The sequence below is a fragment of the Lampetra fluviatilis genome, chromosome 20 (assembly GCF_964198595.1).
Source record: "Lampetra fluviatilis chromosome 20, kcLamFluv1.1, whole genome shotgun sequence".
In the NCBI taxonomy this organism is placed as follows: Eukaryota; Metazoa; Chordata; class Hyperoartia; order Petromyzontiformes; family Petromyzontidae; genus Lampetra; species Lampetra fluviatilis.
Genome location: NC_136294.1, coordinates 12,307,822 through 12,321,360, shown reverse-complemented (window position 1 = coordinate 12,321,360; position 13,539 = coordinate 12,307,822).

Below are 13,539 nucleotides of genomic sequence, written 5' to 3'. Positions count from 1 at the left end.
ATGTTGTATCCTAAGCCTTCTTCCAAACTTGATATTTTTATATATTATCTTTTTACTTGATATATAATGAATGAAAACACCCCAAAGCGCAGCAAACTGCAAAACACCAGGTGTTGTTAAGTGATGAACTGGAGGAGGGCTGGGATGACAGAATTTGCAACCTTGCCTCAAGGAAGATAAATCCAGGGTGAGTGGTCAAACGAAGTGGGTCAGCTCAAGGTTGTGTACACAGGGGGGGGAGCTGATTAACAACCCTGCGCGTCTGAACGTGAGGGGGCCTTGTCCTGAAATTAATCACACTCCCAGAGCAGAAGGTTGGATGACCACAGTGAGACGAATAAGAGCGTTGTATATCAAGGATGCAGACTCAGCTGAATAGCAAGGCTGCAGGGGTCACCAGAAGTTCGCGTTCGCCTAGTTAAGACAAAAAGCTCAATTATTCTGTATTGCTATTAAAGTAACGTTAAAGTCAGAATTTAACAACAGGATAGGCTAAAGTTATCGATAATCACACCCACTCCAATTAAACCAGGCCACAAGTTACGCCTACTGAACCATCACCATCATTAAGTCAATATGAAATGTTATTTCCATACTTTAATACTTTTTATACAACTCGACCCAAAGCATATGACAATCAGAACCTTCCTAAGTCAAAATTGAATCGCACCCAGACAGGAGCGAATAGTCGATATAAGGTTGAAGAGGGAAGGAAATTAAGAGCACGGCGAACTGCAAACGTAAGCAAAAAAGCCGGGAACACACCAACCCAGCGACCCACCAGCCAGCAACAGCGAGTCGGGCTTCGACAGGCCATAAAAGTAGAAATAATAACTCCCGGGGTCAGGGGACATCAGAAAAAGCAAGCAGACAAAAACCAGAACTGACTCCAAGGTTCAACCGCCCTCACCTACAAGGAGTGACGGAAATTAATGAGGCCTTGAGTTAACGGCGTCAGCTGGACAGCAACAACAACGGCGAGCAGAGACAGAGTGAGGCAAAGACTGCGAGGCTATGAAATGCAACTTCATGTCAGTAAAGCCGACCAACAAGTTAAGTTAAAGACACCACAATACATAATATCGTACATAACATCAATGTTAACGCTATTCACCGTCAACTATATTCCGCTTATATAACCATGCAGACACCAAGGAATACGAATTCCTAGGATCAAGAAACTTACCCCTTAACCTAAGATATCGGAAATAAATTAATAATAATAAGCCTATGCATGAAAAGACAAAAGTAAAACTTATGAAAAGCCAGGATAGCGGGATAAATCACCACCAGGTCGAAATAAATACATAATAAAAGAGCGATGTTAAACCCAGGGTCGGAGAGAAAGGGAGATCCCGGCCGTCTTTGTATCCCCGCAGCGCGGGATGGGAGTGTGTATGTGCTCGGGGAGGCACCTCCACTTGGGTCAAGCACCACGATGGGAAACGACACACCTGAGGTTACATACAGAATCATAACTGGGAAATGGTAAGGGACAAATGTTAATTTAAAACTTTTTAACCATGTCTGTGTGCGTCTGTGAGGGTCGGAGGGAGTGTGTCCCTCCCTCCAGGTCGTGCAACACGGACAGAGGTGCCTGTGAGACGATTTGTAACGTCTGTGTTTTGGTTCATGAAGAAGGCCAGACAAGAGATAATATTGCACCCAGACAGAGAGACGACTTCGAGGCAATTTGTAACATTTGATTGTTTGCTCATGGATTTTATGGAGGGAGTATGACAACGGAATATACCGTGGGTGATGCACACAAGGACACGGACGTACGGACACACACATGGACACACCTACCTACGGACAGATCCTGACACAGCAAAAATCGAAAGAAACCCCGCCTTGTGGGCAGGACCCAAAGGGATTTTTCGGCATAAAAGAAAGGACCCTGAGCATTGGAAACCAGTTCGACCAGGAGTGTCAACTCATCAGCCGAGTTCGACCAGTGGGTCGGCTCAGGAGTCGACCAGTGGGTCGACTCAGGAGCGAGCTGCGACCAGCGGGTCGGCTCGACTCATCTTCAGCTCGACCGAGCGGGTCGACTCAGGAGCGAGCTGCGACCAACGGGTCGGCTCGACTCTTCAGCTCGTCTGGGACTCAGCCGAGTTCAGACGGCTCTCGGGGCTCGACTCAAGCGGCTCCCCATCTCCTCTGCAGGCGGGCAAGACCTGCTTGACAGCTCAACTCGACCCGCGTGGGCCAACCTCTGCCGAGTCAGAGGTCCCTCTGCTGGCCGCCAGCGTCGCGGTTTGGCGACGAGGTGACGACCCAACACTGCACGCCAGGAGCGAGCTGTGGGCGCCACCTACCGACCGAGCATCCAAACCAAATTCCCCACGGCGACAGAGGAGCGACTAATACGTATGACGCGCACCGCCCCCTCACCACACGACCACCAGGCGTCTGTTTGACATAAAGAACCGACTCCGAACACTGACTATTGAAGACAACTCTTACCACTCAAACCCACTCGAACCCATAAGCCGTCCGTGGCTGTGAAGAGAACACTAGAGACCGAGTGATGGCCATCCGTCATTTATAAGAGTATTCGTAATTTTTATCTTTAATATTTAGTGGACTGTACTCTTAATCGCATAAATTCCCAACAGATCCATCAATACGAATTGATTCTTGGCACCTCCTTCCGCCGAGCCACGCTCACGTGGGGAGTGGTGGCCCACCAGATCCTTATCAGGTGATCTGGTCCCCAATTAGTAAACTCTGTATAAGATAACGATCTTCGGAAAAGGAGCGCCGTCGCAGGCCTTTACTCCGAGCCATTCTGCTGTCAGATAACCTGCCGATGTATCTGTTGAGATTGGTGCCTTTAAGAATAATAACTGTTTTGATTGTGTTTGTTTTATCGCCGTATAATCTTTCAAGTATCTTTCAGTCATAATCGCCGCACGTACTAACTGTCCCGTGACCCAAGGGGTTAACAACGTGATAAGGGTTGCGTATGATCGATAAGGAGTGCGGTACTGCGTGAACAATATTGATTATAATCATTCATTAACGTTAAGGTTTTCTTAGCATAGTATTTGCATGTTTTAACGACTCTCTCTCTCTCACTAACAACCATCGCGTTATGCGGGATCTATGTGCCGTGTCAAAGTGAAATCAGACAATCGTTGATGATACTGTATTGATGCCGTATTGACGTTCCGGGATTGAGAGTTCGCATACTATATCATAGTTGAGGTTGAATTAGTAATAAATTGATTAATACAGAAGTGGTTGTGTGATTCTTTCCTGAAATTTATGCATAAGATCTGCTTCTGCGTTGAGATCTGAACTTGGTGACCTTAATAAAAACACTAATACATACTCAGTAAATGTAAAAGGGATAACGGGGTGAACCGGGGACCTAAAAATATAAGCGAGAATGAGACGAACCTAGACAACGATGCCGAGTTAATCTAAGTTAATCTTGCATACTTACACCACACCTGCATAACTGCATACGATTAATTGCCGTATTCCGATCGATAACCCACCCTCGTCACCGAGGCGGGGTCTGGTTATCATAACGACTTGCATTATCATAATTACACCCACTCGCATAATTACTACGATTACCTCTCGAATTGGCATAATTAAATGTGCATAATTACATAAATTAACATATTTCCGGATAATTACACATTTGGCCAAATTTCATTTGATTACTATTATTTTCACTGAATATTCATAACCCACATATACAACATAATAATTTCACCCACGCACGCATACAACACATCAAAATTTTCATACCCAACATATACAACATAATGGGGGCTCGGGTCCGGGATTTCTCGCAGACAGTTTATGCATGAATTCAGGAACGAATCACTGTTGTGTTAATCAAAGTGTTGTGAACTAACGTTGCCTTGTGATTGTAAACGGGCGTAAAACAAAACAAAACGCGCTCTGAAGGGAAATACCAGAGTAGCAGAGTATAACAAAGACAGCTGGGCTGAGATTATTTGCTCGAGTTGAACTGACGCATCCTGTGATACAATTGTTTATAAGTACTCTGAAAAGGAATGTCAAAGTAACTCCTGCCACTTGAGATGATAGGATTAAGAATAATTTTTGAATGGGTGACGGGGTACGGGGAACTCGTATTAAAACGTACCGACCAATCTGTTACAAAGCAGTACAGTCAGAGAGACATATGGGAAGGGAGCTGTATCGATAACACGAACACACCTCGGGGGAAACTAATTGACTGGATAAAATGTAACAAAGGCGAACACGATGCAAAAGCTGCAGAGAAGGCAGGACAGGACTCATTCCTCCTCACACAAGCATACAGACAGGGATGGTGGAATAAAGGAAAAATTGGAAAGGAAACAGGAGAGAAATCGTCTCTAATAAACGAGGAAAAATGTCCTCACACCATCGTAAGGGAGGAGAAATCAGGGCTCGCGACACCAGCGGAACTCACAGACGTGGATCCACAGAATAAATATGGAAGTAACATTAAATCACACTCATTCGAGAGAAGGGATGGAGAGATACATATGCAAACAAAAACATGTGAGATTGACAACTTCACAGATAGAGGGAAGCAAAATGTTAAAGTAAAGTCGACAGGACGTGCTCCGCTAAGGGCAGAGGCAAAAACTGAAGGGAAATGGCAACACGAGCGACACGGCACTGGGCGCGCACACAGAAAATGCACACCGCTTAATCACGCCCCACACAGAACAGATAAAAGTGACAGATTGCCTGATGATAACTTGTTTGATGATGACGCTGACGGCGATCAACTTTCGGAATACTTATTCAACAGTAAAACTCTTAAATTGATGGACAAGGCTCTAGTCAGAATTCCCGATTTTGACCCCCACAATAAGACTATGGATATCCACACACATATCGCGACAGTGGAAGAGGAGGCAATGATTAGAGGGTTGATGAGACGGGATGAAAAAGCGAGTTTGTTGAAACGAAGCTTAAATAAAGATTCTATCCCATGGGTAAAGTCACTACCACACAAGGTTAGAAATGATTTTAAACAACTGAGCCTGGCAGTGATTCGGAAGTTTGGAGAATATTCGACACTCACTGAGGGGTTTTATGCTGTAAAATCGATGACCCAGGGCATGGACCAAGATCCACGTGACTACCTCGTGCAATTTAAAAGAGCGTATTACGCAGGCGATGTGAATCAATACCACGAAGGAGATAAAATGTTCAAAATTATGTTTTTTGAATCCTTGAACCCAGAGATTACAGAAAGGGTGAGAATGGTTGTGAATCCAGAAACCGCATCCTTACGCCGCATAGAGAGCAAGGCGTACATGGCATGGTTACACAGAGCTAAGAATCATAATTCGGATCCAGAACACAGGGAGAGGGATAAAGAACCCAGCCTCTCAGAGAGGAATAAAAATCACCGAGCAGTCCCACAATGCAGGGCGGAGCAAACACGCACGCACACATGGCAAAATAACCCAGAGAGAGGTTGGCACGAGAATGAGAGCGGCACAAAGCCGAACATTCAGAGGAATCGTAGGAGGGAGAGGTTCAGAACAGAACCATACCAACACCCCATCCCACGACACACGCAAGGTTCAAATTACGCACAGAGATGGCAAGATAACCACCTAGCGGGAAGGTGTTACACAGACCGCGGAGGTATGGATGCGAACATTCAGGAGAATCGCAGGATGGGAGGTCAAACACAATCGATCCAATTCCGACCAATTCCTCCACCGGCTATACCAGGAGGGAATAGAGGAATAACACAGAATGCGGTCCAAAGACATGATGAACTACCCACAGTGAGCGCGAGCGAGCGGCCAACACGCGCCCCACCCGCCGAGGTATTAAACCCGAAGCTCAATGAGGAATACAGGCAGGCTGCAAGTGACAGGGCGGGCAGAAACGTGGACAGTACTCCCGTAAATGACGCGCGGATCGAATACAAGGACAGGGTTGCATTGAAGCGTGATCGGACAGTACAAAAACCGACAGCAGGGACACGCCCTGAGGAGCGCAGGCATGAGCCTTTGAATGGAAAATATCCAAGGGAAACCAAAATTTATGTGGATCGGAGTGCTAAAATGGAGACGAATGTCCATGACGTATCTGGAATGGTGTTGGAATCCAACACACTCGTAAAAACAAAGAGGGCAACATTACGAGGGACAGAATTAAATCGACACACTGACTCGGCAAATGTGCATGTAATCGCAGAGAGAGCGAATGCCAGTGATGACGGAGTACAGACGTTGGTTGTGTGCGCGAATCCTGATTATGTGCAGCACAATTTTACACCACACACTCCCACGACGCGAGAGAGTGAGAGGGGAAATTACAAAAACGAACCAGAAAACCGTGATCGAATGATCAAAGTGATAAGTGGTAAACCAGACACTCAGAACTTGGTAAAAAGATTGCAAGGATGTAACAGGAGGGAATTAACGCAAAAATGCGTTCGAAACCGCTACCTATCGTTTCCCAGGATTTAACAAAAACAAAAAAATTAATATCCGTCGGAGTTATGAGGGATGAGAACCATGTAACTGGTGATATCGATGTTAAAGTTTATTTCTTTCGCTTATTTCAAATGTAACCATGTTACGATTGTGATACATATGCGCGCGTCGTAAGAAATAACTGCCGAGAGTGAGGGCGGCTTATAGATTCATAACACAAAAAGTGCATTTACTTGGTTTGGAAATTCGCCAGTGGCCAAATCGACCCCTGATTATTCAAACGGGCGGATTGTTGTGTCTATTTTTTTTTTAATTAAGAACAATTCAAAAAAATATAATAATTTTTTTCAATCTATATATATACCTTTTTTTTAATTAATTAATGAAAACAACTCACTTCTCCTCACAAGAACACCAGGAATCCATGAAACATGGAGGGCGGTTAAAATGTTGAGAGTTCGGTCACAAAGAGGTCATGGACATCCAAATGGACAAAAGATGTATGGACTAGCCTCCCAAGACATCTAGAGATACAGATAAGGGCAGAATAAATAACGGTTGAAACTTCGCGTTTTCTTAACGTTTTCCTTACCGAAAAGTAGAAACTTAACAAAGATAATTAACCAACAAACAATAATTTTTATTATTATATGTTTCCTACCTACACGACCTTCCAAAAATAAAAATAAATACTAAAGAGTACGAATTCCAGAAAGCTTAAGTGCATAGTACACTTAACCTTAGGACATAAAAAATTTTAACTCAGAATAAACACCAATCTCTGGGGAACTAAACTAATGGGCATATCACACTACAATAATGTGTAACATGTTTTCCAGGGAATGGCAGCCCTCCTGCTCACGCTCCTGCTAACGTACCTTGCCAAGCTAGAAGGGAGCCAAGGCCTGATGATGCCACCCAAGAATAACCGTAGAAACTATATTTTTAACGATATCTCCTATAACACGTAGTCAATAGAATAATTTCTCCCTCCCTTATCGTTTTACCTTCCTTTAGAATATTTTTTTTTTGTCACATATAACCATGTTAAGTTGTGACACGTACGCGCGCGTTGTAAGGAAATAGCAGCAAAACTTGAGGACAATCGATGGTTCATGATGGAAGAAGGGTATACATTTTTTTAAAAATAACCCGTGGCCATTTGACCACTGGCCATTTTTAAAAGGGCGGAATGTTGTATCCTAAGCCTTCTTCCAAACTTGATATTTTTATATATTATCTTTTTACTTGATATATAATGAATGAAAACACCCCAAAGCGCAGCAAACTGCAAAACACCAGGTGTTGTTAAGTGATGAACTGGAGGAGGGCTGGGATGACAGAATTTGCAACCTTGCCTCAAGGAAGATAAATCCAGGGTGAGTGGTCAAACGAAGTGGGTCAGCTCAAGGTTGTGTACACAGGGGGGGGAGCTGATTAACAACCCTGCGCGTCTGAACGTGAGGGGGCCTTGTCCTGAAATTAATCACACTCCCAGAGCAGAAGGTTGGATGACCACAGTGAGACGAATAAGAGCGTTGTATATCAAGGATGCAGACTCAGCTGAATAGCAAGGCTGCAGGGGTCACCAGAAGTTCGCGTTCGCCTAGTTAAGACAAAAAGCTCAATTATTCTGTATTGCTATTAAAGTAACGTTAAAGTCAGAATTTAACAACAGGATAGGCTAAAGTTATCGATAATCACACCCACTCCAATTAAACCAGGCCACAAGTTACGCCTACTGAACCATCACCATCATTAAGTCAATATGAAATGTTATTTCCATACTTTAATACTTTTTATACAACTCGACCCAAAGCATATGACAATCAGAACCTTCCTAAGTCAAAATTGAATCGCACCCAGACAGGAGCGAATAGTCGATATAAGGTTGAAGAGGGAAGGAAATTAAGAGCACGGCGAACTGCAAACGTAAGCAAAAAAGCCGGGAACACACCAACCCAGCGACCCACCAGCCAGCAACAGCGAGTCGGGCTTCGACAGGCCATAAAAGTAGAAATAATAACTCCCGGGGTCAGGGGACATCAGAAAAAGCAAGCAGACAAAAACCAGAACTGACTCCAAGGTTCAACCGCCCTCACCTACAAGGAGTGACGGAAATTAATGAGGCCTTGAGTTAACGGCGTCAGCTGGACAGCAACAACAACGGCGAGCAGAGACAGAGTGAGGCAAAGACTGCGAGGCTATGAAATGCAACTTCATGTCAGTAAAGCCGACCAACAAGTTAAGTTAAAGACACCACAATACATAATATCGTACATAACATCAATGTTAACGCTATTCACCGTCAACTATATTCCGCTTATATAACCATGCAGACACCAAGGAATACGAATTCCTAGGATCAAGAAACTTACCCCTTAACCTAAGATATCGGAAATAAATTAATAATAATAAGCCTATGCATGAAAAGACAAAAGTAAAACTTATGAAAAGCCAGGATAGCGGGATAAATCACCACCAGGTCGAAATAAATACATAATAAAAGAGCGATGTTAAACCCAGGGTCGGAGAGAAAGGGAGATCCCGGCCGTCTTTGTATCCCCGCAGCGCGGGATGGGAGTGTGTATGTGCTCGGGGAGGCACCTCCACTTGGGTCAAGCACCACGATGGGAAACGACACACCTGAGGTTACATACAGAATCATAACTGGGAAATGGTAAGGGACAAATGTTAATTTAAAACTTTTTAACCATGTCTGTGTGCGTCTGTGAGGGTCGGAGGGAGTGTGTCCCTCCCTCCAGGTCGTGCAACACGGACAGAGGTGCCTGTGAGACGATTTGTAACGTCTGTGTTTTGGTTCATGAAGAAGGCCAGACAAGAGATAATATTGCACCCAGACAGAGAGACGACTTCGAGGCAATTTGTAACATCTGATTGTTTGCTCATGGATTTTATGGAGGGAGTATGACAACGGAATATACCGTGGGTGATGCACACAAGGACACGGACGTACGGACACACACATGGACACACCTACCTACGGACAGATCCTGACACAGCAAAAATCGAAAGAAACCCCGCCTTGTGGGCAGGACCCAAAGGGATTTTTCGGCATAAAAGAAAGGACCCTGAGCATTGGAAACCAGTTCGACCAGGAGTGTCAACTCATCAGCCGAGTTCGACCAGTGGGTCGGCTCAGGAGTCGACCAGTGGGTCGACTCAGGAGCGAGCTGCGACCAGCGGGTCGGCTCGACTCATCTTCAGCTCGACCGAGCGGGTCGACTCAGGAGCGAGCTGCGACCAACGGGTCGGCTCGACTCTTCAGCTCGTCTGGGACTCAGCCGAGTTCAGACGGCTCTCGGGGCTCGACTCAAGCGGCTCCCCATCTCCTCTGCAGGCGGGCAAGACCCGCTTGACAGCTCAACTCGACCCGCGTGGGCCAACCTCTGCCGAGTCGGAGGTCCCTCTGCTGGCCGCCAGCGTCGCGGTTTGGCGACGAGGTGACGACCCAACACTGCACGCCAGGAGCGAGCTGTGGGCGCCACCTACCGACCGAGCATCCAAACCAAATTCCCCACGGCGACAGAGGAGCGACTAATACGTATGACGCGCACCGCCCCCTCACCACACGACCACCAGGCGTCTGTTTGACATAAAGAACCGACTCCGAACACTGACTATTGAAGACAACTCTTACCACTCAAACCCACTCGAAACCATAAGCCGTCCGTGGCTGTGAAGAGAACACTAGAGACCGAGTGATGGCCATCCGTCATTTATAAGAGTATTCGTAATTTTTATCTTTAATATTTAGTGGACTGTACTCTTAATCGCATAAATTCCCAACAGATCCATCAATACGAATTGATTCTTGGCACCTCCTTCCGCCGAGCCACGCTCACGTGGGGAGTGGTGGCCCACCAGATCCTTATCAGGTGATCTGGTCCCCAATTAGTAAACTCTGTATAAGATAACGATCTTCGGAAAAGGAGCGCCGTCGCAGGCCTTTACTCCGAGCCATTCTGCTGTCAGATAACCTGCCGATGTATCTGTTGAGATTGGTGCCTTTAAGAATAATAACTGTTTTGATTGTGTTTGTTTTATCGCCGTATAATCTTTCAAGTATCTTTCAGTCATAATCGCCGCACGTACTAACTGTCCCGTGACCCAAGGGGTTAACAACGTGATAAGGGTTGCGTATGATCGATAAGGAGTGCGGTTTTCTTAGCATAGTATTTGCATGTTTTAACGACTCTCTCTCTCACTAACAACCATCGCGTTATGCGGGATCTATGTGCCGTGTCAAAGTGAAATCAGACAATCGTTGATGATACTGTATTGATGCCGTATTGACGTTCCGGGATTGAGAGTTCGCATACTATATCATAGTTGAGGTTGAATTAGTAATAAATTGATTAATACAGAAGTGGTTGTGTGATTCTTTCCTGAAATTTATGCATAAGATCTGCTTCTGCGTTGAGATCTGAACTTGGTGACCTTAATAAAAACACTAATACATACTCAGTAAATGTAAAAGGGATAACGGGGTGAACCGGGGACCTAAAAATATAAGCGAGAATGAGACGAACCTAGACAACGATGCCGAGTTAATCTAAGTTAATCTTGCATACTTACACCACACCTGCATAACTGCATACGATTAATTGCCGTATTCCGATCGATAACCCACCCTCGTCACCGAGGCGGGGTCTGGTTATCATAACGACTTGCATTATCATAATTTCACACCCACTCGCATAATTACTACGATTACCTCTCGAATTGGCATAATTAAATGTGCATAATTACATAAATTAACATATTTCCGGATAATTACACATTTGGCCAAATTTCATTTGATTACTATTATTTTCACTGAATATTCATAACCCACATATACAACATAATAATTTCACCCACGCACGCATACAACACATCAAAATTTTCATACCCAACATATACAACATCTATCACACACAATACACCCCTATATACTTTTTCTTATAATGGAACCTCACATATTGTTCATTCTTTTCCTCCAGTCTAAAATATTACGACATCGTTCGTTTCATAAGGTCTGCACCTGTCACCTGTAGCTTAATGATTACTCTTAGAAATGTCTCTCTACATGAAAATGCTATTTTGACAGCTTTCTAATACAAAATGCATTGTAAACTATTAATATTTATATTGTTTACTAGCTTTACTAACCGGCTTTACCAATCACACGCGCGGAATAGGGGGTCAGGGGTTAGAGGGCAATGACGTCGCTCGCACACACACTGCCACCGAGGGTGGATAATGGAGATCATTTAAAGGGATGTAGGGCGGGTATTCGGGATGGGTCTCGGAACGATGCACCATCGCATGCGCGGAACGAGGGATCAGGGGTCAGAGGGCCGAGACGTCACTCGTACCCGTGTAGCCGATTGGGGGTTTGTATTGAAGATTATTTAAAGGGCTGTGTGGCGGGTATTCGGGATGGGTGTTAGCCCATACGCAGCGCGGGAGTGCGTGGTCACAGGACGAAGCGCACACTCGCGGAGTCCTTCGGGCACGGCGTTTCTTTTACCGTGACTCCGCGCACCGATCACATGCGTTACGCCGAGCACATACACACCACCACGCACTTTCCTCACACTCGTAGAAACCACACGAGGCTGTTATCGATCGCTAATGATTTCTTCCCGGTGCGTCTGTGAGCTACTATTACCCAAATCAGTCCGAGTCAGCAGGGCAGGACTAACCTATCTCCCAAATGTCTCAACCCAATCTACCTTGTCTACTCGGAATCAAACTCCCTAGGACCCTACGCTAAATCCCAACTCTCTCTTGCGTACTCACGGTTCGGCTCGGATGTGCGGGAAGCCGTGGAGAGGCGAGGCTGCACGAAATTCTCCTGGTGGCGGGGCCTGGCTGTGCTGAGATTTGTCTCATGGACGATCCAGTGGCCGGCAAGGTGGCTACTCCGATCTCTGACCTCCAAAGAACACGACTGCCTCTTTCTCTACCTTCTCTCACCTCTTATTGTTCTCTACATCAAAGAGAATTCGGCGCCGATCCGCTGGCCTCCCCGGCCAATCAGATTGCTCGGATTTCCCACCAAGGACCGTTGCTATCAAAGACGTCCGCATTTTGCCTTCTGCATTAAAGGGACAACCCCGGGGCTGCTGGCTTGGTGCACGAGCACATTTGTCCTACCAATCAGAGGGCCGTTCCTGTTTTCCCGCCGTTCGTGGCTCCACTCCCCAACCTGCCTGCTGACCCGTGTGTGTCGTGTGTGTTTTCTACCCGCGGTGGCTGGGCAGCCCCGTCGTGACCATGTAATTACAATCCCATGAGAGGGCTTCTGGGTGAAAACCTGTTGGCCAGGTGACCTCCCCTCGGGGCCCTATGTGGGGGTGTGTGTGTTCATGTGGGGGGTGGTGAGATCGTAGGTGGGGCGCCCGCAGAGCGGCTCCGCCGCTGTGGCATCATATAGCCCCCTGAGGTGCCAGTCCCCGTCCCGGGTTGACTGGAGCACCTCGCCTGGATTGCCTCCACGAGGTAGCGCTGCGGGGTCCGGGGGATCCACCCGGCCCTTGTGGCCGGTCTCGGGGGGGGGGGGTATCTCCGTCCTCTAAGGTTCCTGCGGCGGTCTCCTCCATTCCAACGGCTCCTTTCATCCCTCGGCACCTGCGGGCTGGGGGACAAACTCAGAGGCAGAAGGGTTTAGGGGCCGTGGCTCGTGCCGTCCCCTGGCTGGGCCGGGACCTCTCGGGGCTCGGAGCCTCTCATGGCTCGGGGCCCGGCGGGGCCCATGTAGCGTGCGAGGTCCCCGAGCTTGGGGGATGCGGGAGCCCCGGGATTTCGTGGCACTCGGGCGGCGGGGTTCTCCCTCACCGGGGATGCCTTCCATGGTTTTAATCGGCGGAAGTTGACCACCATCTCTCGGCCCCTCTCCCCGCCCTGGATCAGTACCGTCCAGGGGGAGATCTGCTGCACCACGGACTAGTGTCCCCGCCAGTAGGTCGTCAGCTTCCCCACCTGTCCGGCCCCAACGCGAGGGGTGTGCAGCCACACCTTAGAGCCCATCGAGTAGAAGGGGGGCTTCATGCGGGGTCGGGTGCCCTGTTCTTGTCGCCAATGTGCG